We start from the raw sequence: 11,995 nt of genomic DNA, 5'->3' as shown, positions 1-11,995 counted from the left end.
AGACCGGCCGTGTTTCAACTAGCGGTACACCGGCCTCGTTCAATCAACACTGGCAACGGCGCTCGGGCTCTGACACGATGACGTTGAAAACCGCTGATGGGTATTGCACATTGCACGTTGCAGTTAAAGGAATGACATTACGCAGCTGGCTGAGGGTCTTGTGTGATTATATTGTTATGCACGCAGCTGCTACGTACCGTCGGTGCGCACCATAGTTCGCACTGTCACAGAAGTTGGTCAACACATCTGTGCACGCAGCGCAAATAACCGCCCGCTACGGTACCAGGGGCTTCTAAAGCAGTCATGCACGTGTTTATATCGCTCATATTTTTTTTGCAAAGACTTCAGCCTTGAGTTCCTGTATTTCTTAAATAAGTTGAGTTTGGCCTGCAGTCAGCTAGTGGAACTTGGTCAGTACACCATCCAAGTTGGCAGAACCTGAGTTAGTCTCCACGTCGCCAGATAGGATCAGGTGAATTTGCATCCATTTCGAAATATTGACGATAATGCGCGATGCTTAAAGCGGCACATTAAAACGACAACGGCACAGAGTTCGACTTTCGAACCCACTTTCCAGTGCCGATTCTTGCCGTCAACACCAAACTTCAAGCGAAGTTGAGGACGCCGTAGGAGCAACCTGTGAACGCGGTGTTGCCAGACCAGTGTTGTAGGCGTTACCGAAAAAAAGTAACTAAATATACGTTACTCGTTATGCTAAAAAAAGAAAGGAACGCGTTACCGACCTACGTTAGTCACACAAAAAAAAAGGTAACGCGTTACCGAAAAAAAAAGTACCGCACGTTACTTTGTCTTTATTTCATGACCATAAATTTTAATTAGTGCGTCTTCGCTGCAAGAACTGAGGATTCCAATTTTATAAAGCTCATATTTCACATAAAACTTCTACCCAAACAACGATTTTACGCGAAATCGTGATTTAACGAGAATACTTTGCACAAATGTGCAAGAGCTTGGCAGTGTTTCAATGGCCTAAAGTTGCTAGTAGAGTCATTCATGTGAGCCACAGTAATGTGATCACTGTGTGCAGGCTGGCTTTAAAAAGCAGTCTCAGAGATTGAACAACGCTGGCTATCCCTGCCTTTTGATAACCGCTGTCTGCGAATTTTTGCTGCAGAAGATCAAACTCGCTTCGAGCGGTGATCTACCAACCAAGCAGCGAAATAAGAGGCCTGTGGCAGTAATTCCGTATATGCATAAAATAGCGCACATCAAGAAGATAGGGAGTCGCTACGGAGTGAATGCGGTGTTTTCAGCACCATGTAAGCTTGGTAAGCTTTGCTCCATGATGGACAAACGACCCCCAAGGTGCGCTATCAAGCATAGGCTACGACATACGCTATGCAGGTCTGAAGTCATCTACGAGATACCGCTGAAGTGTGGGCGCGTCTACATTGGGCAGACAGGCCGTTGTTTCAACGAGAGGCCGAGTGAGCACGAACGTCCCTGATCACTGCAGAGATTACAAAGATCGCGAACCGGTGCTGGAAGCGGCAAAGCTTATCGGCAAATGCAGAGAGCGAGTTGAAAGGGAAGTTATCGCAGCATTTCACATACAGAAGCCCACGTGCATAAGCACTTCGTCGGTTAAACTCAGCGGCCGGGAACTGGATTTTTTAGATGGTTATGTGTAGAGGTGGTAAATCTGCAGAAACAATAGAACACCTGACACCAAAATGTGATGGCATCCATTCCGATGCCGACGCAGACAGAGGCCCTAGGGTTTAGAGATAACAAGTCATGTAAATAAATCTGCGGTGGAAATCGGCAAAAAGCGATTGGTGGCAGGTAGGTGACGTAAGGTTGTGTTCGTGCAAATGCATTAGCAAGTGATAAGGAAAATGATATGATACTAAAGAAAAAAGAGAAGAAAAATTATCGATGTGAGGTGGAAGAAAGGTTTTTTCTGATTTTGGATTTGAATAGGTGGGCTGATCCCGGCGGCACTGCAATGCCAGGTCAACCCGTGGCAGAGGTGAGGCAAGCCGCAAGCACTCCGCCTATCTACAAAAATTGCCAAAATATCTAGGGTCCAATAGAACCCATATCAGATATTAAGCTGATAAGAACAGATACTACACTTTGATCTTAGCCCTTTAAGAGGCCGAGAAGCGATAAACCAAACCGTGATCCCCCAGTTCGGAGCCCCTTCGGTTGACCCTCAAACTAGCCCGCACCACTGCGTAAGCCAAAAGCGACGAAGCTCTCGAGTTCCAGCACCTGTTTTGATGCGCCCGCTCCGTCGGCACTCTGCGCTTTTGGAGCACATGTCTTCTAGTGAAACGAAGCTAATAGATCTCTAACTTGCTCACAATTTTCATTGCGATCACTCAGAATCAAGGCGATGCACGGCTTCTTAGGAAGTCACCCTGGCGGTTGACCGAACTACGGCGGACATTACGTCACGGCGAAGCCCTGTCACTCGGCGCGAACGGAGGCGCGCGGCAGCATAGCAGCTGAGGCAAAACGCCTCTCCTCGCCGCAAGGGGCGCTACTGCCTTTTACTAGCCCCGTGCTGCCGCTGCCGGGCTGCTTCTCATTCGGAACGGCTCTCCGGGCGCTGAACTGGCTGAAACGAAGTGTTTTGTCTGCGTTCTACGTTTCGGCGTGGCTCCTCGAGCTGTAAACTCTGAGTGATCCGGAGATAATCGTCTTGCGTGTGTGAAGTTCGTGCTATAAAGGCACTACAGAGAGGCACGATGCCGAAAAGGAAGACGGACTCCCATTGCTTTGCCCCGGGCTGTCGGAGCGGTTATCCAGACGACGGACCACGGACCTGTTCTGGCCTGCGGACTAGCGGTCACGTGGGGTTTCGCTTCCGGTCTGCGAGGTCCGCGCATGGTCCGCGGGCCGGATCGCGCGAGAAATGCGAGAGCATTTTTTCTGGCGGTGGACCACGGACTTTTTAGCCTATTCGCACACATCGAGTCTGGCAACTACACCACACTGGTCTCTCCCGGCTCGGTGCTCCCGGCAGTCGAGGCGACACCAGCGAAAGTAGTTTTGTTTCCACTGTTAACATGTCAATGTGGTCGGACGACGCTCCGTTTTACTTTTTAGCCTTAGTACAGCTTTACGGCTCGTTCATAATCGGGCATTCGGCGGCGAGAGCGAGCGAAATTAGTAGCAACGTCGGCGCTCGCGACGTACACAGATATGGTTAGAAAAGAACAATTGACGCTGTCGACGTGCCATAAGCCTATGCACTGTCATGTACGCTAAACGCAGGTATTTTTCGCCATGCTACAGTACCTCTCACATTTCCCACTTTTAGTTCAGCGTATGCAAACACACACGGAAGGATACGCTCAGCCTTGTGGCGCCATCTAGTTTTTAGGACGGGTAACTATTTCTGTCAACAAACATACGCTCCGCTTAAGCCTAGAAGGGGCACAATCGTCACTCTAAATAAAAAATAAAGCAAATATTTCACTCATACGTCTTCATATAGGCGAGGTGAGACCAAGCGAGAAATGGGTGCGCCATTTATTGCCAGTGAACGCAACAAAAATGGCAGTAACAACGAGGAATCCAGTCCGAAGCGAGTGGTCCAGCTTGGAAGCGCGCCGCCTTATTTGCCTCCGTGGGAATGCTACCTCCTCCTCACCGCGGCATAAATATGTCCCGTACCGATCGAGCTTTCCGCTGGGTATTTAGGCCGAATCACTGCCGCGGCCGCGGATTCCGCTTGTTCTCGCCGCCGAATGTCGAAGCGTGAGACGAGCGATCACAGAGGCTTGGCCCGCCTTGTCTGCTCTTTTGGTCCGTCGTGTGGATGCTGTCGCCGGCCAGACCCGGCCGGGCCACGCACGGTCGACCCCACGTGGCCGCCACGGGGGATCTAGACGCGCGAAGCGGCCGGGCGGCGTGGGAGGGGTTAAAGAAAGGGCCGGACGGCCGGTTTTGCTGTTCTTTGAAGACAGCGAAGGCTAAAAAAAATAATAAAGATTGAAGGGAGATAAGAGGGAAAAGAAACCGAAAAAGGGAAACAAACGTTCCCAGCACCGGAGCTGAATACACGTCGAACTTTCTGGCGCTAGAGGATCCAGAGCAGGAAATGGACGTCGCAAAAAGGCGCAAGTACGTGTTGTTGGCGGCTCTACTTGAAACCGAGGATGACGACGATCTTTTCAAGAAAAAGCGGCGGTGCCGGGTGAAGCCATGGATGCAAGAAAAGTCCCTTGGTGTGCAGCACAGTCTGTATAACACGCTCCGTGAAGATGACCCGGACGAATACCAGAAACTGCTTCGTATGCCGCATGAAGTTTTGTTGTGGATGCTGGAACGCATCAGCACAGCTGGTCCAGTTCGTTCACAGAAAGGCCAACTGCGAAGCGTAGCTGGTCTGAGTCCCCACGAGAAGCTTGGAAACCATGCGCACTGCGAACGTCAAACTGATGGGAATTATTCCGTTCCCACGCTGGTGCCGACAGCAAGCAATTCGACAAGGGAGATTTATTATAAGTCTGCGAAGGCACAGCTCAAAGGGTTGAAAAGGAAAGAAGGGGCTGTCTGGTGTGCCTCATCGTTGCTATCGTGTTTCATGCGTCTCGAATTTTGTGCATTCCTTCATTAGGGAGAGGGGGGGGGGTTAAAATGCTAAGATGCTTTGCAGCGACGAGGCAGTTATTATTATTATTTTTTTACAACAAAAGCCGCCATCTGGGTTTACCATGCTCAAGGAGCGGGGCTGTGCTGATCTGAGGAGGGAAAATGCCGACAGTCGAGGGGGGAAAAATTAGACGAAAAAAAAGAGATGCGTGAAAGATAGAAGAGAAGAAACTCTGAGAAGATGCAGACAAACACAAAGACGACGTATGCCACAAAACGCATCTTGCTCTAACCAGTTCATAAATATTGGACTTCAAAAATGTCCAACGTGCGCAAAATCCACGGCAAGAAGTAATACAGCTCCGTCGACAGCGCAGCGCCACTCACAGCGACCCCAACGCGCGCCCTGCCAAGTGCCGCCTAATCTCCCGGGGACGCGGGGACTGAACGTAGCGGCCGAGCGAACGGTCCCCTCCACCGTCGGCGGCGGCCGCCGACCAAAACCGGAAACTGCGTCGCCGCGAGCACTCTCGAAGGCGTGACGTGTACGCAGCCGCCGTCAGTTCGGGAGGGATTCCATCCCCCGTGTGAATACCCTGTGGGCTTCCACTTAACACCTCCCCACCAAGAATGTTGGGGGGACACTTGCTGTACACCCAACATACCGAAGCCCACAATAGCGCCAAGAATGCGGCCTTCTACAACATACAAAACGCGCGAAAGCAAAAGGGTCCGGGCCCTGCTGGCCGCTGTACCAGCACAAAAAAATACCCTTCTACATCCTACTAACAATTGGAAGAAAAAACATGCTGGGGAAGATACCTTCAGGCATGCAGACGCAAGCACAATTCTTAGTTTACACATTTCAGTTAAGGACGACAAGCACAAATCAGACCCTTTGGTAAAATCATAAGAAAAATCATACGTGCAACAACATTGCCATGAATGCGGGTTAAAGAAAACATACTACAGTTTTCATGAAGTTCTATGTACATCACAACACAATCCCGACGAGGGCAAGACACATAATAACACGGTGCTCTTCGTCAGAGACGGATTAAACATGACCACAACGGGAACAGTTCACACAAGACAAAATCGGTACACTGGCATGAGCCTGTCCAATCATTTTCAGAGTCTCTTAGCTGTGAACTCTTTGCGTTCCCCACTCTCACTCACTGCCCCATCGTGTGCTCGAGCCACAAGGAATTTTTACGCCTATCGCAACCTGGCTGTGGCAGAGTGGGTTAAGGCTGTGGTCATCATGCATTTGTCGCTATCCACCAGGATCGAACACGTCGTCTGTTCGCATGAAAGTGGACATTGCGCTCAGCAGCATGCACCATTCTTGCATTCGTCCTGCTCTGGGGTGTGTCTCTCATCTTCCTCGAAGGAGACGCCGACCGTCTGCGCATATGGGGTGCAAGCCTCCGCGAAAGGTTTTAAATGCTCGTGTCTTGAGAGCCTCCTAGAACGTGGCATGGCCAGCTCAAAGAATTCATCAGCGACCTCTATGTTTGCGATAGGCCTGCCGCCCAGACCCGCAAAAAGATCGCAGCATGCGTCGCCGTTTGCCTCTATCAGCGGTAGTGTAACTTCGCTCCTTCCAGGGCATGGGGTGAATCCCCCGTCGTCACTGCTCTGATTCTCTTCATCTAGAGCCAAGCTTATTGCGGCTTTGAACGAGTCTGAGTTTTCCGGCTCCGAACAACCTCGCCTACCCATCTGTGGTGCTGGCTTCTTCGACGCCGCTGTGAGTGCGGCGCATGCTGGTTGAACGCACATGCCGCTTTCACATTTCTCTGCCTGGCATGTTGGCGCTTCAGTGAACAACAACAGGTCATTCGGGGCAAACGGGCCGACCAAGCAGTTCATGTCGTTGCGCTCATCAGTGCCATTAGCACCGCCAATAACTTGCTCGGCTGCCTCGCAACACTCGACCTGCAGGGTATGATCACTGTTCGAATTTTGAACAGACATGTCCGTGTAACTCGCCTCCACCTTGGGAATAAAGGACTGCTGGTCTGTGTCAACATTCTTGGTCGACTCGACAACTCGCGGCTCCTCGGCGCTAACGACAGCTCCGCTGTTTGCAGGAACCCGTGATTCCTCTTGTCTGTTCTCAATAGGAACGGACTGAACTACGCTGCTGCTGTCCTCTTTATTCGACTCATCTATCAGCATTTGATCAGCGTCCTTGGCAATGATACAGCACGGCTGATCGTGTGCCGGCTCCTGCAATACACGCGCTGCTCTCCGCGAGCGTTGCTCCTCTGCAATCCTTTTCTTTGTCTGCCGTAGCTTCTCTTCGGCTATCGCTAGCTGACGCTTGAGGTCTCGAATAATGGCGTCACCTCTCTCCTTTTCTATGGCTCGCTCGGCCTCTGACATTTGCACTCGCTCATGGCCATACCCATAATCACAGTCATATTCACTCTGCCAACTGACTGTAGCCATTGTGGCTTATTTTGTTCTAACCTTACGGCTCAAGCACTCCCGAGGCAAGTAAAGTGAGAATGGGGAAACTCACTCCATTGTCGGGCTGTCGGTCATGGCACTTGCTTCGTGGCAGCAGCAGGTCACGTCCTGAGGCGCAGAAGTGCGGCCGGAACCTGTAGCTTGAAGCAAGCCCTTCACGTCCTCCCGGCCTTCAAAGTCGCCAGCCGCGGGTGCCGCAGACGTCGCCAGCCGCAGGCGCTCTGTCGGTCCGCTTCCTCGCTGTCAGCGCTGACGTGCACAGCCTTGACTCCGAGGCCGCGCGCAAGGGTATCGCCTCACTTGGACCTTGGTCCCCGGGGCTTCTCACCAAGATTTTGTGCCCGTCAACCTTCCGGAAGGTACTGCCTCCAACCGCTCTGCAGGAAGCCGCTCAGACGATCCTGGTCACGGCACCAGTTAAACTTTTCCTCTTGCCCTCCTACCGATGGGAACGGCTTTTAGCAGTACGAAGAGTACTTCAGGTCTTCGTCCGGCGACACGTTGCCGGTTGGGGCAGCAGTTCCAACTTCTCAAAGCAAAACTTATTTATTAAAGACGGCACTGACATAAAAAGGCAGGTGAGTAAAAGGCAGTTTAAAAAAAGGCTGTTTAAAAAAGGCTGTTAAAAACGGCCGAGCTTGAGACTCGGCGCGCTCGTCCCAAGTCGTCGTTTCCCGCGGGTTTTAACCCCTTCGATAATTGGGCGGAGCTTGAGTAATCTAGCTCTCGCCCAATTTGGACCAATAGCAAAGCAATTGCATCGTATGTACTAGTGGGCGGAGCCCAGGGCTCGCCGGTCCGAGCCCAGTGGAATGCGCAGCTTGCTGCATGCGCATTCGATCCACCGGTTGCCACGCGTCGGGACAGAAAGGATTAGTGCCGCCTCTCACCCTAAGCGCGGGCGTCACGCCTCGACGTACATTCCTCGATTCCCCCGGGCATGACCGCTCCTGGAAAGAGGTGCGGGGTGGGGGGGGGGGGGGGTCCCATCGGCCCTGTGGGCTTCCACTTAACAAGGCCCGTGTACTGTGCGATGTCAGTGCACGTTAAAGAACCCGGGTGGTCGAAATATCCAGAGCCCTCCACTGCGGCGTCCCTAATCGCCTGAGTTGCTTTAGGATGCTATACCCCATGGCACCAAACTATAATCGCAGATAAACAATATCAGCTTGGCAAAAGATGCACCTAGACAACTAACATCCACCGGCAAATCCGTGAGCCTCTCTCATTGCCCGGCGCCGTTCTCGGTAGCAGACGGCATACGACGACGCGATTTTTCATCATCGCCGAAATGCTCAAAGGGGCACGGCAGGGGGAAAAAAGGTGCCTATGAGGTTACGTTGAAGCTAGTTGAAGCAAATGGCATGTATGTTTAAACTACAGGCGTATTAATGCACCACACCGGAACAACGACTCGGAGAAACACACACAAGCTCCAGCGACGACGCCGCTAGAAAAAGTTGCAGTGGCGCCACCTGGTGGTTTCTACGCCAAACGGCACGCCCGCACCTTTCCGTTCGCGCCACTAGTATTCTAGTTCACTTTATTCGGGTCCATGGAGGAAGGCATGTTCGGGTCGTTCCATTGGGTTACAGTGCTCTAGAGCACTGTAGGGTAGGGAATGCGGGGAAAATAACGGTTTTGGATTGACATCTGGTGGCTTGTTGACAGTGCTACGGATTGGATTTTTTAGTTGTTCAGTTTCGTTAAAGTTTCGTTTTCACTGATGTTTTGTGCGCTTTGTCGTGGTGGTGTTATCCAGCTAGGCACGCAGTTCATTTGAGATCCGAAGCATTCGAAGGCACTCGAAGTGAGCTGAGCACAGTGTCTGGTGCCTGCTGGGCCTGAAGTCCGTTTGCCTTATTGTTTGGAAAGGCTGGTTCACATGCAAGCGACTGAGCGAGTTGAGCGGCGCGTCGCAGCGGAAATTTTCAACTTGTTGAAACCTCGCCGCTCGCGCCGCCGTGACTACTCAAAACAGTTTTTTTCACCGCGATTCGCCAACATTTCGCCTGAATGTGAACCAGACTACGCAGCAAGCTGGCTTTGTCCAGCAGAAGCTTGTGCTGCCTGTGGAAAGTATTGCAAGGTGAAAAACATTCTGGTGCTGTGGCCACTCTGCACAATTCTCGCAGGAGTCTCGCAAATACTTATCTTTTAAAAGCGCAAAGTACTTCGACAATGCTAACCGTACCACGGCTGCTCGATCTCCCGTAGCTAGGAGTGGCCCGCTGAGTGCGCCGCGCCGCCGGTGATCGCGAAAGTCCCAGTTTGCGCCGGCACAGCGGCCGTGGCGCTGGCTATTGGTGAAGCGATGGCGGGGTAGCGGCCGCATATATAACCGAATAATCGCCTGTAATTTCGCGGCATGCACTGCGACTCCCAACGTGGTTTGTTCTAGTGTACGAAATGTCTTCTTAAACCCTCCGATTAACGTAGTTAATGGGATACAATGAAAATACATTTCTACGTGGAACCCACTGGCTTGCGTGAATCTCCTTGCGCCCTGCGATTTTGGAAATGAAAGTATTTGTAGTTTGAATTGTAATTTGTGTATTAATAATACCCTACAGTGACTTAGAACAGGGAACTAGCCGAGTTACTATCATTTCGTACTTTTGTAAGCGGAACAATAAAAATGAACACGAGTAGCACACAGATATCATATTCGCCTGGGCAGTTATCTTTTACAGCACATGAATTTCTGCAGGAGATGTAATTTAACACGTAGCTAGTATTATTTGCTGACGCTGTTTAGAGCAAGCTTTCTAGAGGTTGTTTTTATTTACTTTTGCACAGAACGTACTTATCTGTTGTTGTTTTCCCCGTGGGCACGAGCGCGTTTCGGACGTCTGTAAAAGATGCCGAGTAGTAATTTAGCTTTCTGGAAAAAATTTCAGACAAGTAAGCACCTATGTTCGTAACCAAGTGCCTAGATCGTCCTAGACTCGGCCTCAAAGGCGAGTGCGGCTGTTATATTGTTTCCTTTCCAGGGATGTTGGTAAGATGATGTTCATGACAAGACAGTACCACGAGAATAGCTGCAAAGTGAACTCCAACCCCATACTATTCTCCAGGTAATTTCTTTTTCGTAGTCCGGATCTTCTGTGACTGTTTGATTTACTCCCATACATCTTCCAGTATCCCACTTTCCCAAAAAGCTGGACATCGATTTATATTTAATAAAAACCAGCACGCAAGACGGGACGAAGAAAATTATGGGGAGGCTTAAGCTTCGCCTTAAGAGCAGAAGCGATAGCAGCTTCCGAAATCACATGTATCAATTACCAATCATAAAGCGCATTTAATTATCAAGTACCAATCCAAATTATCGATTACAATTATCTATCACCATTCACCGATTACCAACCCACAATTACATTACCGATCATGTTCATCTATTACAATCACACTTACCGATTAGCAATCACCAATCACTATCTAGGTTACACTGCACGACATACTTTTCACTGCAGTGAAGTACCTGGGTCTCTGGCCTGGGTTCGAACCCCAACGCCGGCTAATCTCTTTTAAGCCTAGCTTCTCCTCGTAGTTTCAAATCCATCGAAACTCGTATTTTTTTTAAACTTCTGGATATTTTCGGGCCCATCCAGGATTCGAAACCAGTGCCTCAGGCACACGAGGCGAATGCGCTAACCTCAGCGTCTTTGGTACGCCTGCGTGAGGTCGATGGTTGAAGCCACCCAACACCCACCGGTAAAAGTAGTTCAAGCATCCCCCATCCCGGCTACTGGATACGTGTGTAGGCTTGGGAGAGGCTGTGGAAACCCCGCTGTAGAAAGCTTGAGCGCCAAATTATCAACACGAAGCAAGGTGAGAATCCCTCGCGATCATCTTCAAAGCGCCTCAGTTATCGGCTGAGAGGATCTGAAACTGCTCCTGCATGCGACAAACATGGTGCAGCCCATAGGAGTTCTTAGAAAGATTGATCTTCGGAATACGCTAATGGAATAAAAAGACAAAAATTTTGCTAGCTTGTCGCTGCCTTTGCATCATTCGACCCGTCATGACCTGTGGTGGCTGGCTCTGTGCGAGAACCACGCCTCTAAACATTAGGAAACAAATAAGTTGATGCCTTCGTCTGCCCCGACCGTCTCAAATCTATTTACATAGAAGATCGATGCTTCTGTGACCTTCTGAAACTACCACGTGGCCATTAGCACAAAGCAAGTTACCACTGGCGGTTCTTAAAATAGAGTTCCAACACACTACTTTTACTCGAGTTTATTCGAGTGCAAGTGTCATCTTTTCATTCCTTTTTAACGCTTTACTTTCTCCATGGGCTCTATTTATCCATGCCTTGCACTGGACGTACATGAGGACTCGGCTCGCAAGCGGTGTCCAGACTTTGCTCAAGGCCACGGCAAACACGGGGTTTTCCCCCGAACACTTGTGCCACACTGCTGAACGCCTCTCCCGTCCATACATCAACTCTGTGCAAATCGACGGAAAGTGCACCTCTCCAGAAGGAGTCGGGCAACGTTACCATGCGCTTTGCATGGTGTGGGACCGGCCGCCTAGCGGGCACTAGCTGCCGCTGGCACCTATATACAGTAAGATGGCCTCTCGGCCCAAACGGCCAAGAGTAACGATGAAAGGGAGACCGCCTCCGCGAAAGACGTCGCGGTCATTTTGAGACGCGTTCTTCGCCGCAACTGAAGCGGGCTGAATGCGTGGGAGGGGCGCAGCGCTGGGCCCCACAATGGCGAAAAGAGAAAAGAAAGAGGGGAATATGAACTTCTTAGCAGTCGTGCCATGCTTGGTGCCAGAGGTGGACGTCGACGCTCCGGGCTGGCAGCCGCTTCGTCCCAGCAGCCGTGCATCAGGTTCGTACTGAGGGCCGCTTTCTGGGTGCTTGCGCTGTCTGGGGTATACATAACGGTCCCCTCTATGAAGTCCGTGTAAAGTTAGGTTGTTCCTGATATGC

The 11,995-nt window shown here is 50.8% G+C and overlaps 1 non-coding gene across 1 annotated transcript; it reads right to left on the bottom strand.

The window, feature by feature from the left end:
* Positions 1-1,939: 1,939 nt before the first annotated feature.
* Positions 1,940-2,134, bottom strand: LOC144126483 (U2 spliceosomal RNA). The gene has a single exon (XR_013313522.1). It is a non-coding gene; the product is annotated as a U2 spliceosomal RNA (small nuclear RNA).
* Positions 2,135-11,995: the final 9,861 nt, after the last annotated feature.

This window comes from Amblyomma americanum, chromosome 3, assembly GCF_052857255.1.
Source record: "Amblyomma americanum isolate KBUSLIRL-KWMA chromosome 3, ASM5285725v1, whole genome shotgun sequence".
In the NCBI taxonomy this organism is placed as follows: domain Eukaryota; kingdom Metazoa; phylum Arthropoda; class Arachnida; order Ixodida; family Ixodidae; genus Amblyomma; species Amblyomma americanum.
This window is presented reverse-complemented; position numbering and strand designations above follow the sequence as displayed.